Source organism: Aquarana catesbeiana, linkage group LG08 (genome assembly GCF_042186555.1).
Source record: "Aquarana catesbeiana isolate 2022-GZ linkage group LG08, ASM4218655v1, whole genome shotgun sequence".
Lineage (NCBI taxonomy): Eukaryota > Metazoa > Chordata > Amphibia > Anura > Ranidae > Aquarana > Aquarana catesbeiana.
This window is the reverse complement of record NC_133331.1, coordinates 133,983,334-134,000,589: the sequence shown is the minus strand read 5'-3', so window position 1 is coordinate 134,000,589 and position 17,256 is coordinate 133,983,334. Positions and strand designations below refer to the sequence as shown.

Sequence of the window (17,256 nt, the reverse complement as noted above, 5' to 3'; positions counted from 1 at the left end):
TACCAAGTGCCTGTAAGGGGGTGTATCTCCACTGACAGGGGAGTAAATAAGTGAAGCGCTGATCTGTTCTAGGCTTGTGCTGGGTGCAGGAGCACACTCGGCACATCTTTTTTCAGGTGTAGGTATTAGCGGCTGGTGTGTCCAGACAGTTTTAGAAGCACAATGCCAGCACTTCACATGCGCCCCCTTTCCTCCAGTAAATAGTTCCGCCCAGGGCATCCGCCCCTTCTTCCCCCCCTTGTACCGGCCCTGATAGGTAATATATTCTATTAAGGGCTTATCCCTTTCGCACTTAATACACTATTTCCTCTTGTTAACATCCTCAAGAGTCATATTTTATACTTTCTCTATTAGAAAATTCAATAATAACTAAAACTATAGACTAGGTTCTCTATATAGTTAGTTTACCTCATAGTTATTTGATTCATCCTGTTATATAGTTTTCCTCTAATCAAATTTAAGAGGTATATTGAATTTAATTGACAAAACCTCTGTCTTTCCACTTTAGTTATGACATTCTTACTTTACATAATAACTGCCTTCCTGAAAGTTATTTCAAAGTTTATTAAAATTTGAGATTCGTTAGATTTCTAACCTATGTATAATTTACTTGTTGGCTGTCGTAGTCCCGGAGACAGCCTCTGCACCTCCACTCAGGTGTTGGGACACTCCTTGGACTTTTTGTAGCCTCTGGTTAGTGTTCTTACACTACCCTTTGAATACTTGCTCCACTTAGGAGCTTTAAACTATTTTTTTTAATGGTGTGTGTGTATATATATATATATATATATATATATATATATATATATATATATATATATATATATATATTAATATATATTAATATATTAATATACTTATAATTTAATCCTAGTATTTGCTACCCAATAATCAGATTCTCTGTCCTTACCTCCTTTTGAAATGACTTCCCTAAACCTTTTGACTCTCAATGTTCAGGGTCTCAACTCTCCTCCTAAATGTACCAAAGCTTTCCGATACTTTTCTAAACTCTCAGCTCATGTTGTCTGTTTACAAGAAACACATTTCACAACACAGTCCTCACCTAAATATTTTGGTCGAAAATACCCACAGGTTTTCACTGCATCTGCGAACACTAAGCAAAGAGGTGTATTGATTGATTTTCATCATACTACTCCGTTTACCCTACGGAAAGAACTCAAAGATCCTGAAGGTCAATACCTTATACTCTCTGGTCTCTTGTTGGATGATGAAGTCACTATAGTTTCTTACTATGCTCCCAACAAGAATCCTTTATCTTTCCTCTCACATTTATTATCAGTAGTAGAAACACATAAAAGTGGCACACTCCATTTTTGGTGGTGATTCAAATCTAATATTATACCCATTTCTAGACAAATCCCCAACCCCAACCACGGCCCCTCAACTCTCTTATCAAAAACTCCTGAACCAATACTCTCTCTTGGGCACATGGAGAGAATATAACCCAGCCAGAAGACAATATAGGTATTATTCCCATCCCCACAAACAGTTTTCCAGAATAGACCACCTTTTGGTGAACATTAGTGCCTCAGCACTTATTCTTAACTCAATTATTATGCCTTGTACCTGGTCAGGTTATAATGCAGTTATAACAATTCTTTCCTCTTTGGTTCCCCGATCCAACCTCCACGTTTGTTATATAAACGATAGTTTACTGACAAATCCCAAATATTGATTACAAATAGAAACAGCCATACAAGATTACCTTATGAATAACAATACTACTGATAGAGACCCTCTAACCCGCTGGGAAGCTCTCCAACCATATATTAGAGAGGCCTGCATTAGCCAAGCCTCACACCACTGTAAGATAAAACGTCAACTCTATAAACAATTAGAAGAGGCTTTCTATAAAGCTTCTGAGAAATTCCAAACAACACCCTCTCCATCAAACAAGTTAAACTATGACAAGGCACGTTTAGAACTAGAGTTTATTGACAGAATCAGCAGAAAATATTATTCGCAAATCTAAACATTCCTTTTATATGAAGGCAAACAAGCCAGATACATTTTTAGCCTTAGCACTCCGAAAACTGGATCATACCCCGAAACCTATTCAAATAAAACTAACAAAAGACGACTATACCAGCAATCCACTCAAAATTTTAAATGAATTTCATAGAAAACTTACCACGCTATACAAAAGTACAAAAACATTTGATCATTCTCATTTGACCACACTGTTATCCTCTATTAATCTTCCTTCTCTCTCCCTATCACATCAGGAAACTATAGACAAACCTATCACACTAGCAGAAATTCAAACCGCAATAAAAACATTGAAACCCCATAAACGCTCTGGTGTAGATGGCTTTTCATCTGCTTATTATAAACGGTTTTCCACAATTTTATCACCACTTATGGTTGAGGCCTTCAACTCTCTGCCTAATGGACAATCCTTTCGTACTGAATCTCTTATAGCTTCCATCTCCATGATACCTAAACCAAATACCGATGATACCTCATGGTCAAATTACAGACCGATTTCCATTCTTAATCAAGGTATAAAGATATTGGCCAAAATTCTTGCAACCCGACTCAATACCATATTAGGTACATTGATCCACAAGGACCAAACTGGCTTTATCCCCTCCAGACAAACTGATGACAATATTCGCTGAGCTACACTTCTGGCGCATACAGACCGCTCTCGTCGTATCCCTACCTGTTTCCTCTCGTTAGAGCTTTTGACTCGCTATCTTGGCCTTATCTTCATACAATTCTCCAGCATTGGGGATTCGGAACAAATTTTTTGCGTTGGATTGATACTTTATATCAAAACCCAAAAGCTTATATTGCTTATTCAGGATACCGTTCCGACCCCTTTAATATCAAGAGAGGTACCAGACAGGGATGCCTATTATCCCCTCTCCTCTTTGTCTCTAGCTATCGAACCCCTAGCACAACTCATTCGATCTAACCCAAACATCCAAGGACTGGAGCTTGGGGGCCATCACCACAAATTATTCCTGTTTGCAGATGATGTCCTGATATTTCTAAATTCGCCCCTGTTATCAGCACCACCTCTCATGGACATTCTTTCCAAATTCGGACAATTATCAGGCCTAACAATAAATTTCCACAAATCCACTGCCCTAAACATTTCTTTATCACTTACTCTCCAAACTCAACTTCATGATTCTATCCAGTTTGGTCTTCTTCCCATATTTCTTATCTAGGCATTAATTTTACAGCAAATCCATCTGACCTCTACACAGTCAACTACCCACCTATGCTTACACAACTTACTAAACTCCTAGCTAATTGGTCTTCTCTAGGGTTAGAATATTCTCATTTGATAAAATAGTGGAAATTATTAAAAAAAACCCATGCAAGGGTATAGGCTGAGTCAATGGCTAACGCATTTCGAGGGGATTCCTCTTCATCAGAGCCTTGGAAGACAGAAAATGGTCTGTATAATGTGGTGGGTTTATATAGAGAGCGATGACTGTGTGGGAGATGTGTCACATGACAGATGGTGGACTCTCCTCTGTTTGAGTGGTGTTCCCATCCACATCACAATGCTCTATGTAATACAATACCAGATGTGTGTATGTATATATATATATATATATATATATATATATATATATATATATATATGTATGTGTGTGTGTGTGTGTACAGAAAGAGATGAAAGAAGAGTTGCAGGCAGTATAAAAAAAAAATATATATATATATATATATATATATATATACACACATGGTCAAACCATACTAAAAAAAAGTGTATAGAAAAATGGTTAATGTTATTCCACAGAGTAAAAAGTCATTAAAATTGTGTGTGTATATATATATATATATATATATATATATATATATATATACATACACACACTTTATATATCAGACATATGCACATCTGCATACATTGCAACATATATAATGCAACATGTATGAAAATGGGCGCTCATTCATGTATTTGGGGAAGCACCCATCAAGTTAGCGCCCACATAGCTCTGTGGGGTACTTACATAAAAGTAATAGTGTTATGCATTGTTACAGACATGAAGTATGAGAATAAAACACTAAAGCAATGAACCTGCAGAACTTCTCCTCACTGGAGTGAGTCGATTAAAATGCAATTGCAATAAATATAGAGAAATATGCATAGAAGATGTACGAGCATATATATGCAAGAATACAAAAAATACAAAGTACAGAATTACTAAAAAAACAGAGGTACAGCAATACTCAGATACGACGCTCATGTGTATTCAGTAACAACAGTGATAGAAGTCATAACAATACATAAACGCACAGATACATGCATTCATATATATGTATATACATTTGCATTAATGTGCAAAGTGAATTGAACCTGTGTAGTTGTATAAGCAGGCTCATGCAAAGGGTAAGAGAGTCAGTATGCTAGCTTAGTAGTACAGATATTATAGCAGACAGTGCAAGGTGAACCAACTGAACGGTGCCAATTGTGAAGTAGTGACATGAAGCACTTTTTGATTGAATAGTGCCTGCCTGTTTCCTGATGAGACAGGCAGATCAAACAATTGGTGGTGTGAAAGGGATAAATTTAATTGAATCCTACCTCAGGTCCGTACGTTGTGTACGGCAATTGTAGTTCATTAGTTGTTAATGTTGGTCATCTGGACCTTTGGAAGTAGCAGTGACACAGGTGGATGATGACAAAAGTACTGATCAGATGTACCAGTATACAGATACATGTATATGCACATACACATATATATATATATATATATATATATATATATATACACACATACGGCAACCCACATATATATGTGTGTGTGCATAGACTAAGTGACAATCACAGCAGTGTTATCGGGCATAGGTTGGGATGGCATGAGCCATCTACATAACTAACCTGCACACCGGCTGGTGAAGGAGTAGCAGCTTGTATAAAGTGGCTACAGATCTGAAACGATCGTTGGCTGACCCTGCGATCCTCCTGTCAGAGTGCTGTAGTGTGCTGAATATGACCCTGGGATGGTCTCCAGCCATACAGCACTTCGGCGGCTTAAATGTTTAACTGCAGAGTTGTGTGGGGCGGGGGTGGGCGGCTCCGTGGAGCGGCCATGTGACTGACCTAGGAGAATCAGTAAGTGATTCAGATGATCACTGGAACGCACACCATCATCCATGTGGGTGTGGCCATGCATTCCAGCTAGATCGGGCAGCACAGTGGTTTAGTGGGTAGCACTCTCGCCTAGCAGTAAGAAGGGTCGCTGGTTCGAATCCCAACCACGACACTACCTGCCTGGAGTTTGCATGTTCTCCCTGTGCCTGCGGGGTTTCCTCCGGGTACTCCGGTTTCCTCCCACACTCCAAAGACATGCTGGTAAGTTAATTGGATCCTGTCTGAATTATCCCTAGTATGTATGAATGTGAGTTAGGGACCTTAGATTGTAAGCTCCTTGAGGGTAGGGACTGATGTGAATGTACAATGAATATGTAAAGCGCTGCGTAAATTGACGGTGCTATATAAGTACCTAAAATTGAAAAAAAATAACTAAGATCAGGAAGTGATTCAGCTGGTCCATGGGAAGCACGCCGTCAATCGTGTGGGTGTGGCTACTCGCTCCTTTGACCGCACCAACATACAACAGCTAACCAGTTTTGCATTATACTACCCATGGACCTCAAGGTCTTCGTTCATTCCAACAGGAGCCAAGGAACCGAGGGTGAAGATCCAGAAGGTTTCTCTTCTACATATCCTCTGGAATCTTCTTCCTGCGTCTGAGTCTTTTTTGATGGCTTCTATGCCAAATACTTGTAAACCTGTTGGAAGTCCATTGTGGCAGTCCTTAAAGAGCTGTGGGACTGAATAATTGTGTCTCCTCTAGTTTTTCATGTTGGAAGCGTTCACACTGTCATGGCTGATATTGCATTCATGTTCACTAAATCTTACTCTTAGTGGCCGTGCAGTGCGTCCGACATAGTGGAGGCCGCAGGGGCAAATGATGCCATAAACCAAGTACGAGGTACCACAATTAATGAATTGACCAATTCTGTGGCTATGGCCATCGGACCCCACAACCTCTTTTTTACGATGTGACATGAATGCACATGCCCCCCCTGTTGGAAGTCCATTGTGGCAGTCCTTAACCACTTCCCACCCGGCCTTTAACAGATTGACTGTCCGGACCTCCGCTGGCAAAAGAGCGGCCTGAAGACAGCGGAGGAGCCAGCCGAAGAACCGGAACACCGGGAGAAGAGGAACCGGAGGGACCCCCGAAGCCAGAAGAAGACCCCCGAAGCCGGAAGAAGACCCCCCCGGAGCTGTTTAATAAATTATTTTAAAAACTTGTGTAGTGTGTTTTATTATTGACGCTTTTTCCCTAGGTGAATGGGTAGGGTACCATGTACCCCATACTCATTCACATAGGGTGGGGGGCCGGGATCTGGGGGCCCTCTTATTATAGGGGGCTCCCGGATTCTGATAAGCCCCCCGCCCGCAGACCCCGACAACTAACGGCCAGGGTTGTCGGGAAGAGGCCCTTGTCCTCATCAACATGGGGACAAGGTGCTTTGGGGGGGGGGCCCCGCAGGGCCCCCCTCCCCCAAAGCACCCCCCCATGTTGAGGGCATTCGGCCTGGTAAGGTTCAGGAGGGGGGAGCGCTCGCTCGTCCCCATCCCCTTTCCTGACTGGCCGGGCTGCGTGCTCGGATCGGGGTCTGGTATGGATTTTAGGGGGGACCCCACGCCGTTTTTTCGGCGTAGGGGGTTCCCATTATAACCCATACCAGACCTAAGGGCCTGGTATGACCCGCGCTCGCCGCAATAGGAAAATTTGTTTTTCCTATTGCAGCGAGCGCGAAATGCAATACCCTGCCCTTGCGTCGTATCTGGTCCGTTGGACCAGAATACAGACGAGCGGGTTTTCTGTCGGACCAGCACACAGACGAGCGGACTTTCCGCCAGAAACTGAGTCCGACAGAAAGATTTAAAACATGTTTCAAATCTAGGTATCTAGATAATTTCCTTTGGTACCCTCCCAGTCATTGCTCGGAGTATGTTCGGGTTTGCCGCTAGAGTCGCCTTTTTGGCAAATCTTTTTTATCTCATCCATCACCACTTCATAAAAAATTGGAATGGATTTTTCTTTTGCCCAGTGGGGATGAAAGGAAGACCAATGCCGCGTACACACGAGCGGACTTTCCGGTATACTTGGTCCGGCGGACTGGAGTCCGCCGGACAATCCGACCGTGTGTAGGCTCCGGCGGACTTTTCCGGCGTATTTTTTCCCAAAAGCCCACCAGAGCCTACACACGGTCGGATTGTCCGGTTGACTCCGGTCCGCCGGACCAAGTATGCCGAAAAGTCCGCTCGTGTGTACGCGGCATTGGTCTTCCTTTCATCCCCACTGGGCAAAAGAAAAATTCATTCCAATTTTTTATGAAGTGGTGATGGATGAGATAAAAAAGATTTGCCAAAAAGGTGACTCTAGCGGCAAACCCAAACATACTCCGAGCAATGACTGGGAGGGTACCAAAGGAAATTATCAAGAGATTCCAAGATAGAGAAGACATCATTATCAGGCAGGCTGACAAAGGAGGAGGTTTAATCATTCAAGATAAAGACTATATGGCGGAGGCATGGAGACTTAGGCGATAAGGACACATATGAAAAACTTCCAGCTGATCCACTTTCAGGCTATGCAATCACTCTTGAACAACTGCTCAATCGAGCAAGCGGAAAATGGTGTTATCACCAAAAGTGAATACTTATTTCTAAATAAATCATATTCACTAACACCCCACTTCTACCACATCTCTAAGATCCACAAGGATCTGTCAAAGCCACCCGGTAGACCCATTATTGCTGGGATAGACAGCCTAACAAGCAATATGGGTTATATTGATCACTTCCTACAAGATCTGGTTATACAACTCCCCTCCTATGTCAAAGACTCAGGACACATGCTTGAGATCCTTTCAACCTTCTCCTGGCACTGTCAGTATAAGTGGCTGTCGCTCGATGTATCATCACTTTACACCTCTATCCAACATAAATATGGTATCAAGGCGGTTGAATACTATCTATCCAAAAGTAATCTACTTCCTCTATAAACTAAGTTGCTCATTGACTCTATTGAGTTTTGTCTGACCCATAACTATTTCTCCTATGTGGGAGAATTTTATAGACAAACTAGAGGAACAGCCATGGGAGCCAGATTTGCTCCAAGCTATGCAAACCTGTTCATGGGTCTTTGGGAGGACAGTTCCATCTGGGCTAACAATCCCTTTAAGGCACAGCTTGCTCCTTATGCAAGATATGTAGACAATATATTGATCATTTGGAACGGATCAGAGATGGAGCTGAATAATTTTCTTGAATATTGCAATTCCAATCCCTTTGGTATATCATTTACCCACGTTGTTGACCAATCATCACTTGTGTTTCTAGATCTTGAACTGCAGGTTGATAAGGAAGGCAACATCTTTTCCCAAACCCACTTCAAACCAGGTGCCGGAAATTCCTACCTTCACGCTAAAAGCCACCATCACCCAAAATGGATTCATAACATCCCATACGGGCAATTCTGTACACTAAAGAGAACATGCACCAGAAAGAGTGACTATTAGAAGCAAGGGTCTGGTTTAAAAAGAAAATTCTTGGAAAAGGGATACGAGAAGACCATGTTGAACAAGCTTACTCCAAATATTTGATACAGTATGCTGAGGGATTCTCAGATAACATGGTGAAAGATGCCACTACAACTCAAAAGAACAAAGGGGCCTGCAAGAAACAAGACTCCTCTGACTCTAAAAGATTCAGTACTCAATTTAGCACTAAAGCTTTTGACATTCAAAGAGTAAGGCAACATAATTGGAGCATTTTGAAACAAGACCCTATCTTAAAGCAAATCTTGCCCCCTAGACCTGAAGTTGTATTCCGCAAACCTAGAGACCTCAGAAGTTTAATTGCACCAAGCAGAATACGCAAAGCACATCAATATTCGATCAAAAAGGGTACTATAAATGTGGAGCCAAGAACTGTGGGGCATGTGCATTCATGTCACACCGTACAAAAGAGGTTGTGGGGTCCGATGGCCATAGCTACAGAATTGGTCAATTCATTAATTGTGGTACCTCGTACTTGGTTTATGGCATCATTTGCCCCTGCGGCCTTCTCTATGTCGGACGCACTGCACGGCCACTAAGAGTAAGATTTAGTGAACATGAATGCAATAACAGCAATGACAGTGTGAACGCTTCCAACATGAAAAACTAGAGGAGACACAATTATTCAGTCCCACGGCGCTTTAAGGACTGCCACAATGGACTTCCAACAGGTTTACAAGTATTTGGCATAGAAGCCATCAAAAAAGACTCAAACGCTGGAAGAAGATTCCAGAGGCTATGTAGAAGAGAAACCTTCTGGATCTTCACCCTCGGTTCCTTGGCTCCTGTTGAATGAACGAAGACCTTGAGGTCCATGGGTAGTATAATGCAAAACAGGTCCTCCCCACGGTTCTCTTCATCCAGTCCGTCACAAGCCTAGATCAGTCTGCCCTGCGCTCATGTGTGCATGTATATGTGTATGTATGTATGTATATATATATATATATATATATATATATATATATATAATATATATATATATATATATGTGTATGTACATGCATATTTGTGTGTGTATATATCCATGTGAACTATTCATCTCCATATCCCTTTGTTCCTCTGCAATTACGTGCCCATTTATTCTAACATACTTCATATGTCACTCTCACCTGCAGTGTCACTGGTACCAATGAGACTAGCATGGCTAATGACATTCCAGCAGTAGTTACTACATACAATCAGGCTGATATTTATTGTGTTGTTTACACACTACAACCTTAGTCTTATTTCCATTCTTCCTTCCCCTCATTGCACGGCTCCATGCAGTTATTGATGACTTTGTGTTTCCCATGGACCAGCTGAATCACTTCTTGATCTAGCTGGACCGCATGGCCACGCCCACATGGATGACGGCATGCGTTCCAGTGATCATCTGAATCACTTACTGATTCTCCTAGGTCAGTCACATGGCCGCCCCACACAACTTTGCATTTAAACAGAAAGCCACCGAAGTGCTGTATGGCTGGAGACCATCACAGGGTCATATTCAGCACACTACAGCACTCTGACAGGAGGATCGCAGGGTCAGCCAATGATCGTTTCAGACCTGTAGCCACTTTATACAAGCTGCTACTCCTTCACCAGCCGATGTGCAGGTCATGCCATCCCAACCTATGCCCGATAACACTGCTGAGATTGTCACTTAGTCTGTGCACACACATATATATGTGTGTGTGTGTATATATATATATATATATATATATATGTGTGTGTGTGTGTGTGTGTGTGTGTGTATGTGCATATACATGTATGTATCTGTATACTGGTACATCTGATCACAACTTTTGTCATCATCCACCTATGTCACTGCTACTTCCATAGGTCCACATAACCAACATTAACAACTAATGAACTACAATTACCGTACAGACCTGAGGTAGGATCCAATTCAATTCATCCCTTTCACACCACCAATTGTTTGATCTGCCTGTCTCATCTGGAAACAGGCAGACACTATTCAATCAAAAAGTACTTAATGTCACTACTTCACAATTGGCACTGTTCAGTTGGTCCACCTTGCACTGTCTGCTATAATAGCTGTACTACTAAGCTAGCATACTCAAACTCTTTCCCTTTGCATGAGCCTGCTTATATAGCTACACAGGTTCAATTCACTTTGCACATTGATGCACATATATATATGCATATATCTGTGCGTTTATGTATTGTTATGACTTCTATCACTGTTGTTACTGAATACACGAGCGTCGTATCTCAGTATTGCTGTACCTCTGTATTTTAGTAATGCTGTACTTTTTGTATTCTTACATACATATGCTCGTACATCTTCTATGCATATTTCTCTATATCTATTGCAATTGCATTTTAATCGACTCACTCCAGTGAGAAGTTCTGCAGCTTCATTGCTTTAGTGTTTTATTCTCATACTTCATGTCTGTAACAATGCATAACACTATTACTTTTATGTACGTACCCCACAGAGCTATGTGGGCGCTAACTTGTCGAGTGCTTCTCCAAATATACAAATGAGCGCCCATTTTTGTATATGTTGCATTGTATATGCTTTCAATATATGCAGATGTGCATATGTCTGATAAATAGTGTGTGTATATACACAATTTTAATTACTTTTTACTCTGTGGAATAACATTAACCGTTTTTATATACACTTTTTATCATGGTTCGATATATATATATATATATATATTTTTTTTTTTATACCATCTGCAACTCTTATTTCATTTCTATATGTACACACACACATATATATATATATATATATACACATACACACACACACACACACACACACCTGGTATTGTTTTACAGCGTTGTGATGTGAATGGGAACACAACTAGAACAGAGGAGAATCTACCATCTGTCATGTGACACATCTCCCACACAGTCATCGCTCTCTATATAAACCCACCACATTATACAGACCATTTTCTGTCTTCCAAGACTCTGATGAAGAGGAATCCCCTTGAAATGCGTTAGCCATTGATTCAGCCTATACACTTGCATGGGTTTTTTAATAATTTCCACTATTTTATCGAATGAGAATATTGTAACCTGTTTTTATGAACACCTAGTCATTTTCGTTGTATTCATTCATTTGTTTAAAATAAACTTTATCAACTCAATTCATGCGTTAGGTCACGCGCCTCCTTTCTCCTTTATCACAGAGTTTATAATATTCATCCCGCTACTATGATTACTTTTACTTGACTCTCTAACCATTGGTCCCCCTGGACATTTCCTTCTCTCTCCCTTCTGTGCCCTATTCCCTCCACTAGGTTTATTCTTGTTAATTATCTAATATACCAACTGTACTAGAAGATACTTTGAATAGTTGGGATTTTTGACCTACGCACCAGATAAAGCCAAGCCAAGAGAAGGAACTTGGCCCTGGTTTAGTCTCCTCTCCTCCCCCCCCCCCTCCCCAGCTATTCTACAACACATTAACTTTATATTTCTGTCCAGTTCAGGGGTTAAAATCCATGCCACAGAGTATATCCTGGAATGAAGCCTTATTTTTTTTTTTTCACCAACAGAGTCTCAGCAAGACCCCGTTCTTCAGCTTCAACAGTGAGGCTGTGTTCATCAGTGACATTACAGATTCCATATGGAACTTTTTGAATTTGTTCAAGCACTTCACATTCACAATGGGCCATATATCGCCAGTGTGAATCACAATTTTTTTGCTTAGAATAAAGATCACGATTCTCGTGGTGTAACATCATCATTTACATTATACAAAAAAAATTGGGCTAATTACTGTTTCGTTTTTTTTTTTTTTTTTTTAATTCATTGAAGTGTATTTTTTCCAAAAAACATTGTGTTTGAAAGACCGCTGCGCAAATTTGCCATTTTATTCTCTAGGGCCTGGGCCTCTGCAAAAAAAAAAAATATATATATTATATATATATATATATATATATATTTATTTATATTATGTTTGTGGGTTCCAAATAATTTTCTAGCAAAAAAATTACTGATTTTAACCACTTGCTGACTGCCGCATGTACATATACGTCCCTTTTTTGGGGACGAATATCATTGTTATGGCAGCAGCTAGCTACCATAACCCCGGTATCCCCGTGTTCAGCCGGCGGTCGGCTACAAGATAGAAGTGGTCTTTGTGGCGGATTCACCGCGAGATCACTTTTATCGGTGGCGAGAGAGGGGCCCCCCTCCCGCTGTGATCCGGTGCCCTCTGCCGCTTACTGGAGCCGATCGCATCTGTCCCCTGGGCTAACATGGAGACAAGTGAGGGGAAGATGGCCCCCACCTGTCTCCATGACACTGCAGGGCCGAAGTGACATCAAAAAGTCACTTCTGCCCATACCTCTTAAAGGCGCATTTTTTCAATGTTTTTTCAAATGACAATTTTTTTTTTTAATCCAAATATGAGATCTGAGGACTTTTTGACTCCAGATCTCATATTTAGGAGAACCTGTCATGCTTTTTTCTATTACAAGGGATGTTTACATCCCTTGTAATAGGAATAAAAATGACCCAATTTTTTTTTTTTAAAACAGTGTAAAAATAAATAAATAAAATCAAGTAAAATAAATAATAAAATTTTTTTTTTTTTTAAACGCCCCATCCTGACGAGCTTGCGAGCAGAAGCAAACGCATACGTGAGTAGCGCCCGCATATGAAAACGGTGGTCAAACCACACATGTGAGGTATCGCTGCGATCGGTAGAGCGAGAGCAATAATTCTAGCCCTAGATCTCCTCTGTAACGTAAAACATGCAACCTGCAGAATTTTTTTAAACATCACCTATGGAGATTTTTGAGGGTAAAAGTTTGACGCCATTCCACGAGCGGGCGCAATTTGGAAGCGTGACATGTTGGGTATCAATTTACTTGGCGTAACATTATCTTTCACAATATAAAACAAAATTGGGCTAACTTTACTGCTGTCTTATTTTTTTATTAAAAAAAGTGCGCTTGTAAGACCGCTGCGCAAATACGGTGTGAAAAAAGTATTGCAATGACCGCCATTTTATTCTCTAGGGTATAAGAAAAAAAAAAACAATATATAATGTTTGGTGGTTCTAAGTAATTTTCTAGCAAAAAAAAATGTTTTAAACATGTAAACACCAAAATCTCAAAACAAGGCTGGTCTTTAAGTGGTTAACTTTGTAAGAAAAAAAGTGTCAGAAAAAGGCTTAGTCTTTAGGTGGTTAAACTTTCTTCATTTACAGAAGGAAGTTCATTCCTTTGATCTAAGAATGAAAAGCTAATGTTTATAGATATCTACCAGCACAGACAAAGTTGTAAAAAAATTGTCAGGCAGGCTGCCTGTTTTTTTTTCTTTTGACAGCTGAGTGAGCAGAGAACTCTCTACACTTGTTATATGAATGAATCGGGAAATTCTGCATAGAGATCGTGAGGGGTGTTGAATCAAGATCATTATTTTTTTAACGATCGTGCAGCTCTAGCTGGGGGTGTTTTAACATTTTTTAAAAAAAAAATCTTTTTTTTAATTACCTTAATTGCTATTACAAGGAAGCTAAATAAGCCCCCCTTGTAATAGATTTGAGTAGATCACAGGTACTTTTTATGGAGACCTGATGTCTCCCTGGCCCTCCAGAGCAGCTAACCAAGCACAAATTGTGCTTGGTCAGCTGCTTCCCTGGCTGTAAACAGCCAGGGAATGACAGCTCTGAAACCAGAAGTGACAAAATGAACATCGCTTGCAGGTTAATTTGTCACAAGGGAGACCTGAGAACAAATGTTCCTCCTGTGTGAAGCCATCCTTTCCTTTTACTATGTTCTCGGGTTCCCTGGAGGAACGGGAGAGCTCCACAACCACCCTACACAGTGCTGTAAAAGTTACAGCCATCTAAATCCCTTTTACAAAGCAACCAACTGAAAAAAATGGTACCAAGTTCCTGGCTGCAGTTGCAACCACGTTCTTATAATAACAACAGGATGTTTATATGCATGTCAGTCAGCAGGTGCTTAAAGCAGAAAAGGTGCTCTCAGAAGAGAGACAGGTCCATCACCCATGGACACTAGCAAATACTGGGGGCAATGCTGGGAGTTAGAGGGGTTATGCTGGGCTTTGCTGTGATTTATGGTTAGGAAATAGTAGTTGAAGTGTAGTGTACACATCACTCAACAAAAATGTGGCCATCAGTAGAAAGAGGGAGCAATGTCTTCATATCACATAATTTTTTTAAGTTGGGAAACCAGAAATAAACATCACAGAGCCCCAGACTGTTGTACAAGGATCTCTGTGTACCGCTCATTCATGATGAGCGATCTGCCAATCAGAAACTATGTGGATTACTTCTACCACCTCATCTCCTGAAGCCTGTCCGGTAGAAATTACTACAAGTATCAAAAGATTTGGGGTAGAAAGAAAAGCTTATCTAAGGTAATGAATATTTAATTGTTATCCTGTGTTCGATATTGCTTAACTAGATCAAAGAGAAACTGTAGCTCAAAATGTTTTTGGTTTGAGTAGGGAACATGGCTGTGTGGACTTATTGCCGTGTCCCCACTGGCAAAAAATGTTTCTGTTCCTGTTGTCAAATCTCCTTTATTTTAACTATAATAGGTTTCAAGTGTGCAGCATGTTCAATATGTATGTCAATATATATTGCAGGTGACTGTATGTGCAATGGATTGCGGAGCAGGAAAGAAGACCGTAATTTAGCAGATAACAGAAATTTCTACAGACACCCATCCTGCTGTAGGAAGCCAAACGCAACATGGTACTATAAGCTTCTTAAGAACTGGAAACTGCCAAAATGATGCAAAAGTGCCAGTTCTTCTGGATTTCACATGAAGTTACTTCCAAAAAAAAGGGGATTACAGTGGATCTCTTTTGATGCGAACTGGATAGTGGCCGATTTTCAGTGAGCCTGGTTAATGCAGAAGGGTAAGGTGGTAGGCTACCTAGTCTTGTGGCTGAAATATTTACTAAGGAGAGACGACTGGCAGGTTTGCAGACGACTGCAACATGTTTCTTCACTCTGCTACAATGTCATGTACAGGTGCTGATTAAGATGACGTTTTTTGCTTCTTACACTGAAATGAACCCCAGTGATATCTAGGGTTACTGGTGAAAATGGCAGGAGCAGCACAGTACCCCGATGTCTTATATGTACACACTGCAGGAGTTTCACTAATTTTCACTTTTCTTTTGTAAACATAAAATAGCACATGCTGCAACATAAAAACACTGATGTTATAAACAGATTATGATGCTTGTAAACACAATATGTGTGATTTAAGCAGCGCTCATTCAGCGTGTGAAGTAGCTTATTCTTTATGAGTTTTGTGGAATGTGTCTTTATATTTATTGAAGCATTGTAATGTCACTTCTAGACCACTGACATGCAACATGCTTTTATGACTGCTGTTTGGTCCTGGAGTGTTTACTGGTTTAGCATTGAGATTTTACCAATTCATGTTACTATTATTTTGATACCTAGCACCTTATTCCGTTAGTACATAAAAGCATTGACCACTTTTTTTTTTGTAAAAGATGTACCATGAAAGTACACATTATTTGTTTACGGTGATAAGGATGTAGTTAATGCAATACCCCTATGTACATTGTTAATCTTTTTCAAACTTTAGGGATTTTGTACATGTGAAGGACCTACATAAAAGTAACTGTATGTACCACAGTCCTTAAACCTTGTGTTTTCCTGCCATGGACTACATCTTCCTATATGGGGATGCAGAACATAATTTTTATATGTAAGTTATGTGATTTGCCTATGATCTGATACTTCGTCACACACAATTGTGTAACACAGCAACAATGTATTTGAAAAAAATATCAGTTGTAGACAACTGGCTATTCATGTTTCACACACTTGTTAACCAAAACACTTAGCTTATAATTACTGCTTTCCAAGACCACCAATTACCACAACTGAATGTTTGTGTTATAAATGTCATTTAATTCTATTGTATACTTTTATTTAAACTGCAGTCCCGGAGGAGGTAACGTGTACATTTTGTTTCCTTCTCTGCTTATCAAAGGGAATTGGTGATTGAGCAGCTATCACGATGGGTTTTATTTCCACTGCAGTACTAAGGTAGCTGTGATGGTGTTTACACTTCCAAGTCCCTCTACATCTTCACTAGTGTTTACAGCAAAGAGGCTGAAAAGAAGTGGCTAGAGAGGACAATCACAGCTATGTTAGGAGATAATAGATGCTTCAGGTGATCCTGTATTATCAATACTGTAATGAGCAGCAGGATGCGTGTGAAGTAAGTGTGACTAGGGTATTTACTGCGATCATGCTACCTTTTGAGGTAAAGTTCTTTATGATGGTATTGTATCGTTTTATTTTGGAAACAGTTGTTACTTTAATTTGCTAATACTATTCTAGTATACATTTTAGCTGTCAGCAGATTTTATAACTATTTATATTTATTTTTTACTGAACATAAAACAAGGCATGTCTGCCTATTATTAACCTAAACACTTCAAGTAAAGGTGATAAACTATTCAGTGTGCTGAGTGTCTTCATACTATTTAGGAGCTATCTGGCCATCGATTTGTTTATTATGGCTTAGCAATTCCAGAGAGCGTGGACAGACCACGCTTATTTGATGGCATGTGGTGTTGGATCATGGGCCTTTTTAAATTCATTTTTTTTTTCTGATTATGCCTAATTTGTACTTTGAT

At 40.2% G+C, this 17,256-nt stretch overlaps 1 protein-coding gene across 5 annotated transcripts in view; it reads left to right on the top strand.

The window, feature by feature from the left end:
• Positions 1–15,342, top strand: part of PLCE1 (phospholipase C epsilon 1) — a 945,493-nt gene extending 930,151 nt beyond the window's left edge. For all 5 annotated transcript variants that reach the window (XM_073596424.1, XM_073596420.1, XM_073596423.1 and 2 more), the window contains one exon: positions 15,214–15,342. The gene's annotated coding sequence lies outside the window, so the exon portion shown is untranslated. The remainder of the gene's footprint in view (positions 1–15,213) is intronic.
• Positions 15,343–17,256: the final 1,914 nt, after the last annotated feature.